The sequence below is a fragment of the Corvus moneduloides genome, chromosome 4 (genome assembly GCF_009650955.1).
Source record: "Corvus moneduloides isolate bCorMon1 chromosome 4, bCorMon1.pri, whole genome shotgun sequence".
NCBI lineage: Eukaryota > Metazoa > Chordata > Aves > Passeriformes > Corvidae > Corvus > Corvus moneduloides.
Genome location: NC_045479.1, coordinates 33,357,930 through 33,379,013, shown reverse-complemented (window position 1 = coordinate 33,379,013; position 21,084 = coordinate 33,357,930). Strand labels below are relative to the sequence as shown.

General features: G+C 37.3%; 1 long non-coding RNA gene across 2 annotated transcripts in view; it reads left to right on the top strand.

Moving 5' to 3' along the window:
* The window catches only part of LOC116443404, a 30,188-nt gene extending 10,978 nt beyond the window's left edge, over positions 1-19,210 (top strand). For both annotated transcript variants that reach the window (XR_004239866.1, XR_004239865.1), the window contains 2 exons: positions 1,606-1,682; positions 6,120-19,210. This is a non-coding gene — a long non-coding RNA (uncharacterized LOC116443404). The remainder of the gene's footprint in view (positions 1-1,605; positions 1,683-6,119) is intronic.
* Positions 19,211-21,084: the final 1,874 nt, after the last annotated feature.

Genomic DNA, 21,084 nt, shown 5'->3' with positions numbered 1-21,084 from the left:
GTAAGTATAATGGAGAGAAATAGCTTTCACATGCCCTGGCATGCAGCAGGAATGATTAAAAGGACTCAAATTTAACCCACAGAGTTTCTGTATTTTGGAGAGCAATTATTTTAATCAGTGATTCTTGTTTGTTTGTTTCCCGAATCTGGGTTTATGGCTTAATTCAGAGACTCTGCAACTATTTAACAATTTCCCACATTTGTCTTGAAGTGAAAGAAAGAGAAGTCCTCTCTGTACATTTCTTGCCCCCAGGTAAGTCTACATAACCTGTGTAGTTCAACTACAGAAAGAATAGAGGGGGTTTTTTTACACATGAAATGAAATGACTGGAACATTTCAGTTTGAAGAGTCCTCTACTCTTCCTGCCATCACATACCCAGTCTTATCTGTAGCCAATGGTAAAAAGTGCAGCCTCAAATCCATACTGATATTTTAATCCAGGCATTTTGAAAAGACAGGGTATAAGGGGTTATTTTGTGCTGATTATTAGGTGTGATGAACTGTGATGAGGTATTCAGGTGTTTTGATAAGCATTTCTTGAAAAGCAGGATTCCACATTCAGACCATGCTCTCCTTTCTTCAAATTAGAGCAGAACTTAAAATACATTTAGTATTCACTCCCCCCCCCAAAAAAAAAAAAGATTAAATACTTCTAGCTTCTATACTGTTCCACAGGTTTCCAGCATTCTGGAATCTGTGTTTAGTCTCCTGGTTGAAACCAAATAAACCCAGCTGCCAGTAGGCTTTACTATCCCCAACCTGGGTTAGACCCTTTTGCCCTCCATAAGGAGAACCAGATCTTCTGGGACCCCCATGCCAGAAGTTACTTGCTGGGATCTCTTTGAGTGTCACTAGATTTGCTAAAAGTTGGTGAACCGGAAGATATTTTGAATAAAGGATTTCAAGTGAGGCAGTATTAACAAATGAAATCTATTTATTTATTTATTTTAGGAAAGCTGTAACCAACTCAAACAGTAAATATGAATATTTACTGATATATCAGATTGCTGGATTTTACTTATGTTTTTATGCCTTTGTGTGGAACACAAACATGAAAATCTGAAAACCAGATATTTTTCCAACAATACTCACTGTAATTTTCATGGTAGTGACAGAAGTTCATCTCAGAACTGGGTCTTGTATTTCTGCCAATGCACAGCATGCTTGACCTGCAAAGCCCTTGCTATTCCAGAACTAAGCCTCCACTGAGTGAACTCTGACAGTCATGCAGACTATGGTAATGTGGATCTGTAGCCAGTTAACAGGAAAGTAACATCAAGAAATTAATTTCCACTTGTGACCTGAAGCAAGTCTCCGGATAAGACAGCAGAGGAGCATAACTTAGTGTTCCCCAATCTGTAATACTATTGCCTAGTAACTGGTGTTCAGCTGGCTGCAATTTTGAAGTGAATACTCAAAAAATATAATTTGATGATGAAACCAATATGAGTTACCTTCACAGCATGAATAAATACATTCAAAGCAGGAAAATAAATTTTGATTAGTTGGTTAACCCTTCTTTTTAGCAGAAAAAGTCAGTCATATTTGATGCAGTTCCTAAGCAAGTACATCATGTTAACAGGGAAAGTATTTTATTTTTGACAGGCACTGGTACAGCTCTTGGGAGATCATGTGTTCATGACAGCAGCTTAAGCAAATCAAGGAGAGGCCATCTCTCTACGGTATGTCAGAGCTCACCATGTGAGGCGCAGTGAGCTCCTGCCTGGCTCACTGTTGCCCAGAGCAGCAGGGAGGCATGTGATGGCTCTGGTGTGTGACAGCCAGCCAGCAAAGGGAGAGCTTGGCTTTGACAGTGGTGGAAATATTGGTTTGGACAGCTGGAGAGTTTCCCAGTGTGTCACAGTAATAAAGTGGATTGATAATTCTGGTGGAAAAGAGGACAGGCATAAAAAACCAACCCTATGAGCAGAAGTTCTAATTAATTTTCTAGATGTATTTCCAATAATTATTTATTAAAAAAAAAAAATATCAAGCAGGTGCACTTATCTAATGTTAGAAACACTACCTTGGGCTTGAGGTTTTTCTATCTTTAACTACTATACCATAATATAAGCAAAAAGAATGACCAAGACATTTGACAGAGTAGTCTTCATAGATTTAGTAAGGAAATTTAAAAAATGAAGTAGAATGCATAAATCCTTAAGAAGAAAAGATAAGACTTATTAGTTTTTCAGTGTTCTTTTATCCTCAAGCACTAAAATAATGATGAAACAAAGAACAGTGCTGAGAAATAGTGCTCATAGGCTTCAAATCAATATATTCAGATAATAAATGTGCATTAGGCCACTGTACATACCATATATCTGCAGCTTGACACAATGGCATGCTCCTGGTGTATCCCAGAAACTCAAAATCATCAATTTTATTTTTCATTCTTCTTAATTCCAGTAGGTCTTTAGAAGCATTATATGCGCAGAGAGTTAAAAATCTCAGAGTAAAATATTCTTATATCAGAAAATTCTACACATTATATTTTTATGAGGCATCATTTGCAATATAACAAGTCAGGGTAGTCACACAAGCTGGAATTTTTTCCATGTTGCATGTTTCAGTGTTTAAATTTTTTTCCCTCATATTTGAACTTTTTAATTAATTTTCAAAAGTTATATTTTCGATAATATATTGCATGCTGTCCTGGTTCAAAATACTTCTTAGATGTTTGAGTAACTTATAAATAATTTTGAAATTTCATTTCATATAAAGTAATTATTTTTCAAAACAAAATTAAGATTGCCAAATGTCTGCAGAAATTCAGTTCCTTTTCTTCTCATAACCTTATGCTTGCAGCAAAATTTATGTGTTAAGTTATAAAACAGAATATGTTTTCTTTTTGCTCTAGTATTTCTGAAAATGTATATATTTGACAGAAATACTTGACTCTACACCTTTGCAGTTCTTATGAGTATATGCCAGTAACTATCTATTACAGCAATTAATTATAGACTGTGTTCAAACAGCAAGAGAAGAGAAAACGCACAGATGTCTGATGGGTAAGGCAATTTAAGTAAAATTCTCCCAAGCATTTTATTGGAACAACTTTAGTTCTTTGCATTCATCAGAGCCATATTTCTAATAGTAACAGCTTCTTTGTTAGACTTAGATATTTTATTTTAAAATGGAAATATTCCCTGAGGAAATGCCCTTTTTTGACAGAAATACCTTTTGCAAGAACAGAAGTAAACACAAATCCTAGAAACCTATGGCATCTGACAATTACACTGCACAAGTATTCAACATCCTGATTCTGTCTTTAACAGGATCCTTCCATCAGATTTAGTAGAGGGCCTAAGCAGGCAGATCTGAGATGCCTAAGACAAAAAAATTCCTCTTATACTCCCCACTCGATGATGTCTAAACCTGAAGGCTGTTAAGATCAGTTGGTTCCTCCCTGATTGATTTAAGGTTCTCCAAAGTCTTAAAATTTTGTTTCAGTGCATGCCCAGGTCTTCCCCAGCCCCAGGAGATCCTTATCTCTGGCCTAAACCCGATGCAGATGTGGAACCAAGGCATTTCTCTGCCAGGCTCCTGCAGGGTCTGACACAGGCTGACACAACCTCACAAAAATGCTGTGGCTGCTTTTCTTCCAGTTGTAGCTGAGGGGAAATGCAGTGGCCAGAGAGATTCAAACATTCAACCAGGAAAGAGACACACTGGATCGAGTTCTCTCCTTTGCCTGAGGGATTCAAACTGACATAACCTACCTCCCAGGAGAGACATGTAAGAACTAAGGTGTAGGTTATTTGAGGGAACAGAAGCAAAGCAAGTCTGTGAAGGGGTGCTCTTGGCATATTCTGGCCCCATTTTACTTCCAAGGGTTAAAACCAGAAGGCAGATGAGTTTATGGGTTCTTCATCTGAGCAAAGCAAGTCTATGTTGTGTTTGATTTAAAGTACAGAAACAGTCTTTGGAGAAAGGACCCAGAAAATCCTCCAGCACCCTTCAAGTCCTGGCCATCAGCTGATGGCACCAAGCCCCTTTTTCTCTTGCTTCATGAATTTCACTGCTGACACAGGACAGGGACAGCAAAATGGGATCTAACCATAATAATCATTGTTCACTGAATGCATGCTACCTTATAATGAAACTTTATGGCTTTAAACCTCTCTTAGTAAGGAGAATTTTGGACCCAAGCAGGCCACACTTTCTAAAAGACATGTTAAATACCACTTCTCCATTTTTCTTCTTTCTCTTTCTCTCCCTACCACTCTCTCTCTCTCCCCTTCTCTTTTTTCTAAAGAATAGTAAACCCACAGACATATAGAATACTTGATAGAATTTTCTACCACCATTTGTATGTACTCACCTGGACCTTTTGAATATGAAGTATTCTCGTGGAGCCACTGTTCTCCAGCAAACAGCAAACTGCTATTTCAAATGTACTGTTCCCCAGTGTGCTATGCAAACTTGTCCTTTCCCAGCATCTTTTCCTTTCTGGATCCTATTCTGAAACAGCTAATTCTCCTCTTCCTCTTCATTGGAAGCCTAAGCCTCACTCAAAACTTAATTTCCACTAGGAAAAAATGCCTAAAACATAATTAAACATGCATATTTTTAGCTGTTAAACACAGTTCTTCATTAAATGCAGAGATTCAAGAAGTGGAAAGAACCTGGCTTAATACTCAAAGCATGTAAGTAATTAGAGAAAAAAAACCAACCCAAAATATTATTTCACATCAAAGCTAAATATTTGTGATATGAAAAGACTTGCATTTTCTAAATTAGATAGCTTTGTTGTGAGGCTTGCTTTCTTGGTGCCATCATTACTGGAAATCACTTGCAAGAGAAATTTGGATGCTGCACATCCAGCCAGTTACACTCAAAAGGATGGTTAGAGTCAAAGAGAGATACAAGTTTGAAATTGAGTTATTATGGCTTTTTTTTCCCCTCCACATTCACTCAGTGCCATAATATTAGGAATTATTCTGTGAATTTTTGTATATCTCATATCAATATTGCTGTTGTGGTTGTTTGCAGAGCAGGAAAGAAGGAGTCTATAATGCTCTGATTTTAATATACCATCACCATTTTGTTAACATTTTCCCTGCTTCATGGTATTACATAATTGGGAAATTCATCAAAGGAGGAAAACAGAATATGATTTTAATAATTCCAATGGTTATAAAAGTTCTGCACAGTGTAGCACCAGGAGGAGTAACTAATTTCACTGATACCAAATTATGATGAATAACAACAGGTGCAGACCTATATATATACATAGGTATATGAATGAGCATACAGGGATATGAACATATAAGTACCTATTCCATACAAAGAAATACAACAAAAAGGATTGTGACAAATACACTTGCTTTACATGACAGGTAGTTTCTTCATGCATTTCTGTTTCTATATCTTCATATCCTTAAATAAAGTCTCATCAGTTAGATTCATACAGACAAAATTTTCGCCAACTCCCAAATTTATTATTGGATCTTCACTTTTGGCTTACCTTGTTTAAGTGCCATTGTGTACCTTTGGATTGTTGTTTCCCTGAAAAGCAATGTTTATAGTGAACGAACAATAACCAAAGATATTTGAAGAGTCTACTGCTAGGCAGAACGGTATCATTAAATCATCTATAGTTTAGTTTATCAGAAAACCTACGGAAAAATAATTTACAAGGAAAGAACCTGAACATTCCCTGACATGCATTCTGAATATATTTCTCATAGCTTAGGAATTTTAAACTGTAGGGAATCCGATCCAAACAATATAATATAATTGTGATTTTTATTTATATAGGCAAAATGAGAGTTAGTAGACTTTGAGAATATAATCATAATAGTTGATACTTAGGACCAACTTATGCCAAACTTTTGGAGGGCTTAAGAACTAGATTTACACTAAAGTATAAGTTAATAAAAACGTAAAACTATAAAAGGACTTTACACCCAGAATTCTAATTTCATTTCAGACTTTCTACATCTTCTCTAGGTGCACAAGATTCAGTATCAAAAACCTTGATTTTGTTCTAAATTCTACAAGTTATTCCCAAATGTGTGTAATGTAAGAAATTGCCAAAATGGGGGAAAAATTATATTCCTTAACTTGTTCTGATAACTTTTCAGTGTCCTCTAAATCTCTTCTGTGCTTTTCAGAGATGCAGCAGAGTACACAGGCTGAGAAGAGGCAGCCAAAGCAGTTCAAGCCCCTGGACTTCAACAAGGCATTTGACACTGTTTGCCACTGCCTACTCCGGCACAAGGTGGCAAGCTACTGACTGGAAAAATGGTCAGTGGGATGGATTGGAAGCTGACTCACAGACTGAAATCAGAGCATGCTGATTGATGCTTTTACTTAGGCTGGCTCCCTGTCACACACAGGGTCCCACAGGGATCAAAACTTGCCCCCACCCTGTCCAACATCTTCATAAATCATCTAGATGATAGGTTTGAAAGAGCCCTCACTAAGTTCGCTGATGACGCTTACATGTGTAGAGTAATTATTACTCAAGGAAGTTCAATTTCTCATTGTAAGTGTTCTATAGAGTACTTTTTATGCTGTCTTTATGTCCAGCTACTTCTTTAGATACTATTAGTCCATCACTCCTGAGTAGTAAAGAGGCTACCCACATCTAGTCTGCACTAATTTTCCGATTTTGATGTTGCATGAACTCTGCTCAGAGAAAGGGAGGAACAAAGAAAACAGTTGCGTTGGATTTTTTCACAGTTAGTGTCGGATGGTTTTGTACTAGGGCTTAATATTTTATCTGTATCAGAAATTATGGAGCCAAATTTCCTATGTAATTTTGTATGAAAATTAGATTCTTTGGTGTCTGCTTAGAAGTGAAGTAGAGTTTGGAGAAACTTTCCACTGTGAAAGTTGTTTATTTTCAGAAAAGTTCAATTTCTATGAACATTACAGTTTTGAGGCTTCTGTTTCACTTTCATATTTGGTACTTAAAAATGGATTCAAAAGAAGAGAATATGCCTCTAAAAGAACTCACACATTAAACATGACTGTCTAGAACTTGAAATCAGTAGAAGAAACATAGAAATACTTTTTTATAAATATTATTTTCATTGTCAAATATATAATCTGTCTTAAATCAGTTGCTTTTTAAAAATGTAGTCTATCCATAAATGTTGCCAGATGTCAAACTCAAGTTTTCAGAAAGGTGTTAGGTCTGATTAGAAATCAGTGCTGCATAAGATGCATTTATGGATGACCTGGAGAGTTCACCTAGTGAGAATCACTTCTCACCATGCAAGAGCTCCAAATTGTATTTGAAATTAATATTTCTGATTAAAATTGGCACTCCTCAGCCTCCTGCTGACTAACTCCTGTTTGCTTAAACAATAACCTTATTTCAGCTGAAAATATCCTCAGCAGACATGCTTTCAAGTTCTGTACTTCATGCTGCTCTAATGTTGCAGGAAGAATCTCAAACACTTATCCCAGACACAGCCACCAGGCTATGGAAGTGCCTTGGCTTTTTCCCTGCCATTTTTGCAACTGCTGTGCTGAAAGAGGAGCCAGTGTAGTGACTGAAAATTTCTGCTTTCCTCTCAGCCGGTGTCTCTTATGAATCTTTTGATTACCTGCTGTTCTATTACTGCCTTATGATCACTGGTCTTCCCTGTACCAGCCCTACTATTTTATCTTATGACACCATTCTGATACATTTCTACAATTTCTGAGAAGTGTTTTAAGATACAGCAGCACCCAGGCAGAGAGCTCAATTCCATGCTTCTCATTCTGTGATTATAAATACATTTCTATCTCAAATGCTGATGAATAATCAAAATGAAAAAAAAAAAATTAATCAGTCTTTTAATCCATTTTGTGTTTCAAGTTTGTACTACATCTGTCTTCAGCTTCTAACTTGTGCTCTTGACTGACATTTTTACTTTTGAAACACTTCTTCCTTTTCTAAGTAGAAGCAATCACTTCTCCAAAGTGAAAAATGTAAAACAAATTTGTCAAAAAAAAAATATTTTGAAGTTTCCCTCTTCCAGCTTTTTTTGGTTTTGTTTTTCCAATCTTTTGTGTTTTGCTTCAGCTGTAAAACTGTAGATGACTTCATGTCAGTGCATCTTTGTAATATCCTCTCAAAACATTATCATTTTCTGTCCTGACATAGTGCCAGAATTTTCATTGTGATTCTAAAGCAACACTGTCCTTTAATCAATGTCCTTCAGATCACTGGAAAAGGAGAGAAATAATACTGCTTAAAGCTTACTTGTGATTTAGTCATTGACAACATTATTTACTCTCAAAAAGAATGAAGTTTAGCTACAAAATAGTCCTTCAATAGGACAAAAAGGTACTCGGTATACAGCATCTGCTTCTGCTGCGTAAGTATAGAGGTGCAATTAAGTGGCTTCACAAAACTAATTTCAATAGCCATTTTCCAAAACCCAATAGAAGTAAGTGACAGCTAACTGGAGTAACTTAGATGATAATTACTTGGCTTAATTGACAGAACTATGCCAAGCCCTGGTGGTGTGAACTAAAGATTCATTCAGGTAGCTTCTCCTCAGGAGTGAGCTCAGAACATTCTGTATGTTTCAGCCAGACAACAGTGAAAAGCTGCATCCCTAAAGTACCTGCTCCTTTACAACAGAAGTCATATTTCGTAGAGCCAGTGCTTTAACTGCCCTGATATCATGTAAAGATGCTCATCTCCCCTGGCAGCCAGTTGTCAAATGAATAAGCATAACTGATCAGATGAGTAATTTTTCCACAAACTGCAACTAACAGCTCAGGTTTTCCCACAGCTGTGGGATACCAGCAGCTGTGTGCTTGAAAGTGTATTACAGAGATTACTGGTTAAGAGATAAGTGCCCTCACTCCTAAAACAGGGTACTTTTGTCCACTGTGTAATTGTCTAGAATAAAACACCAGAGAACTAACAAGTAAACTTACAGATTTCAAATGCTTAGAGTGATAAATGTTGTCAGATAAGATACAGACTGTTGCAGTCTAGGTCTGGCTCTTTGCCATATGCTGTGTCGTGGTCACCATGGTAGCCCCAAATGTTGTTGTATAACCAACTACTGAAATTATTCTCAGTGTCTGTGACCGAGATGCACCCATTGCTCCCAAGGATGTGCTGGGAAAGGGTTGGCATGAGCTATATATCTGACAAAGCATTGTCACATTCGGCTCCTGCCTGGGTCCCTTAGACCAAGTCCACACTCGAAAATTTGGTGGGCAGAGGAGAATCCGATGGACAGAGATGAGTGAGAAAAGCTCATAGGGAAGGTACAGATATAAGGCCAAAGTTGGGCATTTATGGCTCAGTTGATTTGTTCACAAGGACAGTTCTAAAATACAGGTTCATTAGAGAGAGGAAGGTATAGCACATTACTCACATTGAACTATGGCATTTAATGCTACTGATTCCCAAGAGCCTGAATAGTGCTATGCAAATCAGATAAACAGAAAGTAGTTCTGACTGTTGCTGAAAGTTGGGTTTAAAGTGTGCATGAAGTTTCTGTTGTTCTTGAGAAGTCCCAGAATTTCTTTGATAGACTTAAAACACTGCATAAAACACCCTTCATTTTCACCTGTATTTTTGAGAGAAGAGTAAGGAGATGGACAGGGAAAACAGTCTGCATTTTTAGAAACATATTACAAGGCTAAGAAATATGGGGAAGAATACATCACAAAAAGAGTGTGCAAATTCTACCACAAACTGAATTCTCTGATTTTAAATGCAATCTGTTCTGTTGTTCTGCTGGAAGTAATTACTCTATACTTAAGGTAGCAGAGAATAAGGCATAGATTTTCATCTGCTCTGCTCTGGGTTACAGATGCAGATGTGGTTCTCTGCTCCCTGCTGCAGCTGAAGTGTATGGGACAGCCTCCGAAGGGGATCAGGAAGTGTGCTGGTCCCAGATTGCACATCCTGTTCTCTGCTGAGTCTTCTCTGAGGACAGGCATGTGCAGCAGACCATGGGACAGCTGCCAATGCCTCAGTAACTCCAGCAGGAAGACAATATCTGACCTGTTTGCTGCTGCTGTAGCCATGGGGCATGAGCTCATGGCTGAGGACAGGGGTGAGCACCAGGGAGCTGGCTTGTAAGACCAAGCTGTTATAAAAACAGATTTTTTTCTGATTTTGCAGAATTTCCTCTAAGAGTGACAAGCATATCTTTCCACGTCTCTCTTTTTCTGAGACAGCAATGTACTGTGGCAGTGACAAGTTGTCCCCTTTTCTTGACATTTTAGTTTGGCTGGCAGCCTGTTGGTCCATCCTCTCCATGTTGGAGGTTCCCATGCCTTATTGCCAACTTCGTGTATTTTCTATTTTTTAAGTTTTTTCTCCAAAATTATATGATTAGGTGAGAATTTAAGGGGGCTTTTGGGGATGAGATTTTTGGTTGGTTGGTTGGTTGTCGGGTTTTTTTTTTAAATCTTGTGAGCATCAAGTCAGAAAAATGATATTTTCAGGCCTCACTCATGGTTTTCATATGCTTGGAGACAGCAAAATTAACCTCCCTTGCCACCTAGCCACTTCCTGATCAGCTGCATCAGCAGAACAAGGGAGACAGAGGTATAATACTCCCATTACCTCCCAGACCCAGCATTATCTGTGTTGTCTTGCAGGGCCAAAGTGAGGTTCAACTTCTTTTCCTGGTCCCAAGTGAGTACAGATTTCCTAAAATGGAGGCTACCTTTAAAACATGAGCAGAGGCAGAGAGTTTGGTAGGAGATTCTTCAAATTATTGAGCATTACTGCCACCTTATCTTCATAGGAACAGCTCCTGCTTCAGAAACTACACAAGCCTACACTATACTTTCTTAAGTGAATAGCTTTTCCTCAGACTCATTCTACAGATAAAAAACCGTAACAAAGTTAAAATTTGTTCCTGTACCTCAAAACTAGAACCCCTCACAGTTAAGTCTTGAAAACACCATGCAGGAAAGTGAAATGGCCAAAGTTGGGAGGCTGAGTAGCTATTTTTTACCTTATTTAACACTATTGGAATGTATTTTCTTCCTTTTGGGAGACAATGCTTCTGAATCCTTTCCTAAACGTTGTTACCTCTGTCCTTCTGTCAAAGATGAAACAGAGATTTTTCCTCCCTTCCAAAATCCAGCTGTAGATAATGATAATTCAGTGGTTTGAGCATTTACACCCACTTGCCCAAGGGTTGTCTTCTAACCTACCAATCCTCCAGCTGCATCTGGGCCCTGCCCACCACCCATTAAGTTTCCAGGAGTGTGCAAGAGGCCAAATTTCCCCTCCACCTTTGGAACGACAATGCTCTGAAACAAAAGGATACAATATTCAGGATGCACAAACAGGAGACAAGGGAAGGCTGCTACACCTACTTACTTGCTTCCACCTCCTGCTGTGCCTTATTCCAGAAGTGTGCACCACCTCTGTGTACTCAAATGCATAAAGAACTGGTGCTGCTCTTCTCCTCCTTTCTCTCATAAAGACAAAATACAAAATTAGCCGTTCAAGGTGCTCAAACTTCTTCAGCTGAAAATGAGAATGTTTATTGTTTTTACCCATCCCTTCCCCTATTTGAATTCTGTTGCACCTGCTTACATATCCCTACCTCCAAGTTCAGTCTGAGATTATTTCTTCCTTTCTTTTCAGATGCCATTCTGTCATGGTAAGAGGGGAGGCAAAGAAGAGAAAGGAGAAAGTTGCCTCTTTGGTGCAAAAAACCCCAAACCCATGACCTCACTGCTTTTCTCTGTCCTATTTTTGCAGAGCTCCACTCCCTGGTGCTGTCTCCACCATATCCAAAGGCAAATACCCAAAAGTCCTTCCCATGCTGGATGACTGTCTAGATGCACCCAAAAATGTCCTTGTATGGAGTCCCACGTGGTCCATGAGAGTTAACTAGTTAACTGGTTAGCTGGCTGGGTTAAGCCAGGCTAACGGACAAGACATTCCTGGTGAATTCAGCTCAAGCTTAGAGACAAGCAACAGTCTGAGTTTCGGTTATGGGGATGGATGCACCTCATAAGACACAGTTAAACAAATGAAAGCAAGAAGGATTTTTCAGACCCTTAGCTTTGGTTTTCCATACCGCCTATGCTTGCTTTTCCCCCCTGATATTAACTTTAGCTATAGATTCTACCTGTTTAAAGATTGGATTATCATTTAATTTGTTAACCTGAGGGTATTCAGCCAATCCTGTAAGCCTGGTTATTGCTTGATCTGTTCAAAAGAACATAACTTTTCCTTTACTTGCAACTATTATCGCTATCAAATATTAAGTGATTTGCTGAACCATTGTGTAGCAACATGTCTCATAACATGTTTGTCAGTGGATATATTTAGCTGGTTTGGCTATTTTATTTTTATAAATAAATTACATATCCTAGTTCTTTTTAACTGAAAATATTTGAATTTAAATTAAGCCTTATCAAGCTACTATATGTATAGATATGAAGAGGCTCCCACAGCACCTTTTAAAAAAAGATAGAAAATGCAGTAAAAATAGGAAGAATATGAATAGCATCAGCTTGTAAAGCCATGAGCCCCCTATTTGACATTCAAATATCAATCCAATATTTATTTCCATCTTCTGAATCAATTAGAAATAAATTTGTGGAGGAATTTAGAAAAGCAGTTTAGGGAGGAAAAGTTGATGTTAGATATTTTCACAGTTTTGTTTTTAGTTTTACTTCTCAGGATTTGTCTCCATGAAATGGCACATTTTCTGGGTTTTGACTTTTGAATCCATTTATGATATGTAACACTACTGAAATCAAAAGCAGAACTTTCCCCCAATTAAATTAGGGCTGAGATTCCCCACTAGACTATTTATGTCCTTACCTTTTATGTTCTTAGTTAAGCATAAATTTTTATCCTCAACTCCTAAACATGAGGAAATTTGTTATTGACCTCTGATCTGATGGTGAGTAGAGTCCCAGACTGTAGCAGAAGGATACAGAGAAAAACATCCATGCTTACATGATTCCAATGTGTTAAACACCTGGGGGGTTATCAGAACTTCTGGGAGAAATTCAGCTTATTATTCCATATTTCAGGGACCTTGAGGATTTAAAATTTTTCAGTAGATATCCACAGGTAAATGAAACTTTCAGTTTTAATGGCTAAGCAATTTGTGGGAGAAAAGTGTTGTTCACTGTTAGCAGATTTCTCCATCAGTCATTTAAAAATGTCAGGACCCAAGGGCCTCCCTGCACCACTGGATAGGTAAGTCATATACTCAGGTTCAACAAAATGTAGCAGAGATTCAATTTTGTGTTAGCGCATAGGACAGGTATAGTGCAAATACATTTCAAAGTGATTTCTAGCAAAGCTTAAATTATTTAGGGTGCTTTTAATGGCAAAGGATCAACAGCACTGTGGCAAGTCATCCATGTGAATAGAAATCATGAAGGAATCCTAAAACTCTACATTACTGAGCATGGAAGAAAAACTCTCCTGTTTGGGAAAATGACTTGAAGCTAGAGCAAAAACTTATAGATGCTTCTCTGCTAAGCATGAAGCCTGGGATGAAGGTGGCCTCATCTATTTCAGTGGAGCTGACCTTCTCATCCTGGAGTTTCCATGTGTTTCTGTAGCTGCTGATGCAAGAAAATCGTTGGGAGATGCTGTTAGTCAGCTGCCCTTAAGGCTGGTTTATAATTACTGAAGACAATTACAAGATATGTCAAACTGTTATGTGATGTTATCTGAACAGGTTAAAACTCATTAGAAACCACATAAAATCTTTTTCATTAATGCCATGAAGCAGCCCAGTACCTCATTTCTGTGTCATAGGCAAATTTCGCTGCTTTTAGGAACACACCCTCCCATGTACAGTATTGGCCTGCAATCGTGGCCAAGTAGATTAAGTATAAATTCAAAATCATTAGATTTCGGTTATAATTCCTTTCCCTACTATTAAGGTGTAGGTTGAGGAACAAAATCTTCATAGGGATGGTCTGAATCTCTTTTGCTTCTTCAGTCTCTGTTCAAACCTGCTTGCTCTTGCTGCCACGTTGCTTGCTGTGCTCTGACAAGCAAGAGCTGCACAGTCTCTTGCGTAATGTACCCATGGCCTGGGTCTCTGTGTGTGATCTTACAGAAATAATTTGCACTCTCAGAAATACAGTTGATATTCATCAGGGAGTGCAGGGAATTTTTTTTTGTTATGTGTATTTACAATTTGTCTGCAAGTTTGGTCTTCGTAGATGACTATTGAGTGCCTAGCGGGGCTGACCTTCCACCACAGCTCAATAAACTGTCCTGTTGATTTAGTTGCTGGCTGATGACTTTTCTCACATTTGGAAGCTCTACTTCACACAGAGTTCACAGATGTTTTCTTTCATTTTGCACGAAGTAAAAGTCTGTAGGTTAAATGCATTTATTTATTTATTATTTATTCTATGGAACAGCATGCTTAAGTGCATTGAAATGTCAAAAGAAAAAATAGAACTTTTTAGGTGAAAAAATTAGAGATGTCTCCTTTTCTTAAGCACAAGAATTAAAAAAAAAATTTAAAAACCCAGTCATGCCATGAATTACAGTAAAGAAGCTGAAGGTACAGAGCTAAGAAACATAATATTAACACACCTTTGATTCGGGAAATATTTGTGCTAATGTACCACTTGGCACACTCAAGTAAGTGTGGTAAAAAGCACCTAAGTAAGCTTATAGGACTCCATTAGCTCTACAAGTATTAGACCTGAGATTGTAGCAATAAGCAGGTTTTAACAGTGAAATTTCAACAAGATTACAGTTTCTATGTCTCTTAGTTACATCTTGAGTACTTGCTTTATCTTCACCTTAGATTAGATAAGTAGAAGGAAAAAAAGTGTTTGCAATTTCTGTCTCAGAGATGGCAGAGCTGAGCTGCAGCTTTCCATTTCCTTCACAAAAATGGAGGATAACAGGAGAAAGGCTGGAAAGTAACTGTTTGTGTGAGGATCTTTCTGGGATCATGTGTTTTTCTGGCTGTGGAGAAAAAAAATCTGTTTAAGAATTAAGAAAAAAATTCCAGATAACTTCAAAAATGGGGTCAAAGCTTTTCTGATTTGAACCAAATCTGGCCACTATTTATGGAATCATTCTAACAGGGTTAGCTGATATAGAAAAGATTTTCCCAGTTTGTCAGTGTTCATACTTCAGAGGAGTTCTCATGACACTGCTGTTGTCTAGAAAAATTCTGTAAACTTAATTACCTATGATAATCTTAAAAAATTGCCTTTTATACAGCTAGCTGACCCAGTTCTCCCATACTAGAGGTGAACTTGTCAAAAAAATTAATAATTTCTATGAAACATAAGGTCAAAAGTCAGACTATGAAAAGGCAAGAGTTTGGGTTTTCAGATCTGTGCCTATGTTAGTTAAACATTCAGATGATCTCGTCCACCAGAATACTCTGTCAGCAATACCTCAGGGATATTTAAACCAATAATCTCTACTGGAAAAACTTCTTTAAAGGCACTTATGCATTAAAAAAGCAAAAATTAAGCAGCCAGAGAGCTAAAAAACCTAGAGATTCCAACCAAGAACCCTAAAATAATCTTGGCATTTTCTCCACTGTACTATATCTGATAATGGATACTTCAGAAGAAGTATTTTATTTTCTGTACCTTCATAAACTGCTTATTTTTCTCTGCCAGATGCTAATGAAAATATCTACAGTCATTTACCCTAACAGTACAGTAGTAAAATACATTTGGTAGAAACACCTTGTTAGTATAAATAGAAATGCTATCCAAACTTTTATCTTTTTAGACTGGAATTACTATTGATGGTATAAGTTTTGTGGAAATCTGTGGATGAAGCTTTCTGCCCCTTGTCTGGATTTAACTCACTTCAGCAAAAGAGCTGAACACCTTTCTCAATGCTATAGAGAAGATTGTTCCTAGTAGAAGCAGACACATCTTGCTGATGGCTAGATTTTAGGCAGCTCATTTTGATTTTATAAATTACTTTATTGTGGTCCTAGCACATGAATTTTGACTTTTACCATTGGATAACCTGACCCAAGTAGCCTTTCCAGCAACAGTGAAACTATTATTTATTACAGTAGTTCCCAGTGACTCCCAACAAAGACCACTAAACAAATATACAGAGTTAAAAAGAAAGCCATATATCCGAAAGACATAAAATTTCAAGCAAATAAGTCATATGATGACAAAAAGGAAGTGTTCTAATTCCATTTGGGGGAATTTGGAACAATAAGAGATGAAAAGATTTGCCAGCAGTGACCCAGCATGTCAATGGCAAAGAAAAAAACCCTAGAATTTCTGAGTCTCTGTCTATTATCCTAAGCACAGCATTTCAGAACTGATTTCAACAGTTTATTTCTAAATCAAGATTCAGTGGTGGTCTCAAATAACTTTTTTTAGCTTTTTTAGCTTTTTTAAACTTCTTTCTATTTACATTTCTCATAACCCTCCCAACAGTTCATCCTATATATACGTAAACCATTCAGTATATTACATTATCTATTTTATAGGAAATACAGTCTCATCTCAATTAACCATGAAAAAATATTCATCTCTTCTTATGAAGGCAGCAAAGGAAATACATATCTTCAGTTCATGAGATATCTCTCATCTCCAAAAAGCTGGAGAAAGCTTTGTGATTCAGGGTTTGTTCTTGCTCACACTCTTTTCCAACTTGAAGAACACCACTAAATGTGGTGGAGTAAGACACGTGTGAACTTGTGTGAGGAAAAGAAGAACCTGGCCTTTCTCTTCTTGAAGAACTCCTCTTTGGCTTTTAGAGCTATAAAGAACACAGCGAAATGCATGCAATGCAAATAAGCCGATTACAAAATTATTTGAAATATATATATTTTTATATTCATGATGCACTAAATCAGCATGTCTTTGGAGGAGAGGATGTTGAAAAGGTCATAAATAAATACAGAGAAATATTCCAGTGGTTCTTTTCCTCTTCATGTTTGCAGAGTCATGCCTAAACATTCTAAATATGTTCGTTCTTAGATTTTTGCATTTGTGTTTATTATTTCTGTATAAAATAATAAGCATGTGCAGAAAAAAATATCACCATTTGGAGGATTTCAGCTAGTGCACTGAAAAAAGAATCACTAAGAACTGTGGTCTGTAGAAGTGACATGACACAGCACTTTGTAAAGAGAATACCAGCGACTCTGTTATTTGCTTTTAAGCCATTAATTTTAGTTTCTCTCAAATATATCTGCTTTCTAATATATGGATCAGACTCTTAGCTAGCATAAATTTCCACAGGATATTTATCTTACTGGGGTTATGTCGAGGATTTGAAAATTATTAGTGCACACACCTATCTGTCAGAAGTAATGAAAGAGAATACTTTCCTTTCTGGTAAAGGAAAATATTATTAGTATTTCAAGCTGTTTCCATACAGTCATCACCAGCGTGATGAGTGTGGGAATCACATCATGCAGAGGTACAGGGCAGCAGATGGAGGTGTGCTAACAGTCTGACTTTTATGTGCGAGGTCTTAGGAACAGGAGACCTGCCTGCATAGCCCTCATGTAATGGTATGCCTGTGTGAGGGCATGTGGGCATAAGTGAGCACACAGGGACAGGCAGACACATCCTTGCCTGAGTGTCCACCTGTCATCCCTTCCCCAGACCTTTTGCATCTGTTGCCACTCTCAACCATATTTGTCAGAGGAAGGTTTGAAAGGTTTGAAAATCTTAATGTTCCTCTTGCAGTAATGAGAATGGATGACTGAGAATAGGAGAAAGTCCCTTAGAGGCAGGGCTGCTACAGAAACACACCCTTCATTAGAAACATAAGACTTGATCCAGGAAAGAAATGGTCACAATGCCTAAGCACAAGAAAAGCTCCAACTAGGCTTGCTTAGGACTAGCAAAATGCTTGCAAGATTGAGTCTAGGGACATTTAAACTTTATTTTTTATTGCTTTTACTTTCTGCAGTGAATGTAGGGATATTACCAAAACTTTTTATGCCACTCCTCTGAGCTCCTCAATGATTGATATGTACCCGTGTCTGAATTAGCAAAGGAAGTAAGATGGTGTCACAGAAATATTAAAAGTGTCTCTAATCCACCTAAACATATGAAACATGGCTCTGATAATGACTGATGAGGAATTACTTATAAATAAGAGCATGATGGATGTGACATGAGAATAGGTACCAGCCCAGGGGTATTGGAGGTGAGGTAGTGAAGGTTGTAACAGTCATGCTGATCAAATAACTAAATCTAAATTTTATTCAGACTCAAGAACCATTAAGAAAGTCTTCATTTACATTCTGCATATTTTTTTTTACTAACACAGTAGCTGTTAAATGAAACAATGCTTTGCCAAGCCCTGCTGCAGACTTTGAAGAACCACAATTGGTTTCAATGTAGCCATTCAAGTAGATGGGTGTTGCCATTGCCAGTCAGACTAGAACGATGCTCAAGATCATACACTCATTCTCAGTTCATGGTGTTTACAAATAACATAGTGTGTAAGAATGATGTGTTGTACTAGACTTCAATACTTTATGTTATCACCTGCAATCTGTATTAAAATAGGACAGAGAGCCAGATAATAAACTTGTGACTTCCACAGTACTGGGTAAGTATGGAATTACAGGCAGAGATCTATGTAGGACTAAGTAGGCTGCCCAGGAAAGTGGCTGAGTCACCAACTCCAGAGTTACTTAAAATGCATGTAGATATTGCACTTGGGGATATGGTTTAGTGGTGGACTTGACAGCGCTTGGTTAATGATGAGACTCAGCGATCTAAAGGTTTTTCTCAACCTAAACTAGTCAATTACACTGTGATTCTAAGTCTCAAGAAAGTATAAACCATTGGCATTTATTTCATAGAGTGAAGAGATTATGGGGTGCACCATACAGCCATTTGGAACATCATTATATTCTTTATTCTACATTCAACAAAAAGGGGAGAGGTACACTTCCCTCAATTCCCATGGCCATCATAAATGACTGATATTAGCAACCTGTTCCTCCAAAGCCATCATGCCTTTTGCTACCCTGGGAGGCCTTTTAAATTTGCCCTACACGTCATGATCTCTGGGCACACTGGAATGGAATTGCATTTGGGTAAAGTTATATTAATTTTATAGTTACTTTCCAATAGTTTAAGATTTTGACACTGCCAATGCATAAGAACACTGATTTTTATTTGCACACAGAAATATTTTAGAAGGTAATTTTTGGAGCCTCAAATTCCATTATGTTTTGGGGGAGAAAAAAATCATGTCTTTTCACAGTATTGAACTGCTTCATCTGGTTGACCTAAAAATATTGACATTAAATCTCTGGAAATTCTTTATTTAATTCAGTATTAAACAAATTTAATGTAGGTAAAAATAGTTCAGGCTGGGAAAAATTGAACTGTAAACATATGCTGTTCCCATCACTAGATGATGTGAATCTAGCTGGGAAATATTTTTTTAGAAATATGAAATATACAGATTATTCTAATCACCTTATTGTCATAAGGGATAAATGCCCTAAGTTCTGTGATCAAAGCATTATACAAGACTGCATTTGAATTTAGCATAATTGAGGCTTAAGAATGTTCTCTAAAGAAAGAAAGGTCACCTTCTATTTTGAAACATCATTAGTTCACTGGGATCATGTGTTAATGTCACTACCTCTGCTAAAGGAGAAAGGGTTTTATTTACTGTACTCTTGGAATTCTAGATACTTTTATAAGAATGGAGAATGGGAGCTTGGCTAGTGATTCTTAAAAGATCTAGCAAGCTTGACATTAAAAAAAGCACACTATACTCATATTCTCATCTTACTTTTCTCCTTTATATTTTAAAGCTAGATATTCCCTTTTTATTTTTTTGGGGGGGAGGGGGGTGTTTTGGGTTTTTTAATCTGTTTTGGGAGGGGGGTTTTGGTTGTTTGGTTTTTGGAGGTTTTTTTGTGTTTTGTTTGTTTTGTTATTGAGTGATAGTTTTCCAGCTGGTAGTATCTATCTAATACACCGTGGTTTCAAATTTTCATTACAAAGAATCATCCTAGAAAAATTATCTCTTTGATCTGTCCTGTTCTTTTGAGTTTGGATCCTCAGATTCTTGGATGTCATACCTGAAATTATCTAAAACAATCTAGACCAAACTAGTATTTAAAATATATAAGCCTCTTCACCTCTTCCCCATGACTTTTATACTGAAGTAGCTCTATCGATAGCATTATGGGAGCTTCCCATTCAGAACATACACATGACATTCACAGAACTGACATTGATTACATTAGCTTTGGATAAGTACCAAACAAATTACAAATGTCCTGTGGGAACTGCAGGTTCTGTTCCCACAGGAATTGAGAAGTATGAGCAATATAATTGCAAACCAAATAACTATAATTTTTATTTCTTTCAGAATATGAAAACAAAATAACCTGGTGGCACTCACACCACTGTTTTTCTAGGGCTGCCTAGCCACGTAGACAGGGATATAGTTAATTTGTGCCTAACTTGTCCAAAAATTTTCTTGGAGCATCAGCAACTACGCAATTTCAAAGTGCCTGCTACATTGCTACATGTCAGCTAGCTTGTACCTGTAGCTCTATAAAAATTCAAGTCTAAACTGAGCTGTGTAGGATTTATTCAGAGCCACCTGAACTCCTCTTAAGCCCCCTGGAGAATTCTCCAAACATTAGTCATAGTGAACACCATGACTATTTATTTGATGTAATACTGACATTTGATCCCATTCCCTTATATTATCTAATGTTATAATAGCTGGAGAACCAATTACAGAGATAGGCACTGTGTTTTCCGTCTCATTCTCCTGAAAAGGTTGAAACCATTTTAAAATTTCAAGTCATGAGACACAGAGAGTGCACTGAGAGTAAGATTCAGTGTCCTTTTACTGAAGATTAACTATTGTGCATCCAGGCACATAACAAGATGGGGCATTTATTAAGACAGCAAGAAGGAGCCTAATTTTAAGATAGGGCTTAGTTTACCCTATGTACAGAGAGGAAGAATAGAAATTCCAATCCTTGCGACGTATACGTGTTTTACACGGGACAAGTGATGGCCAAAAAACCACAACATTCAAACCAACAAACAAACAAGCACGCAAACTACAGAATCCAAAACCAAAATAAGCAACCAAAACAAATAAACAAAAACAAATTAAAAAATGACACAAATCACTGTTTTATTGCAGGATTA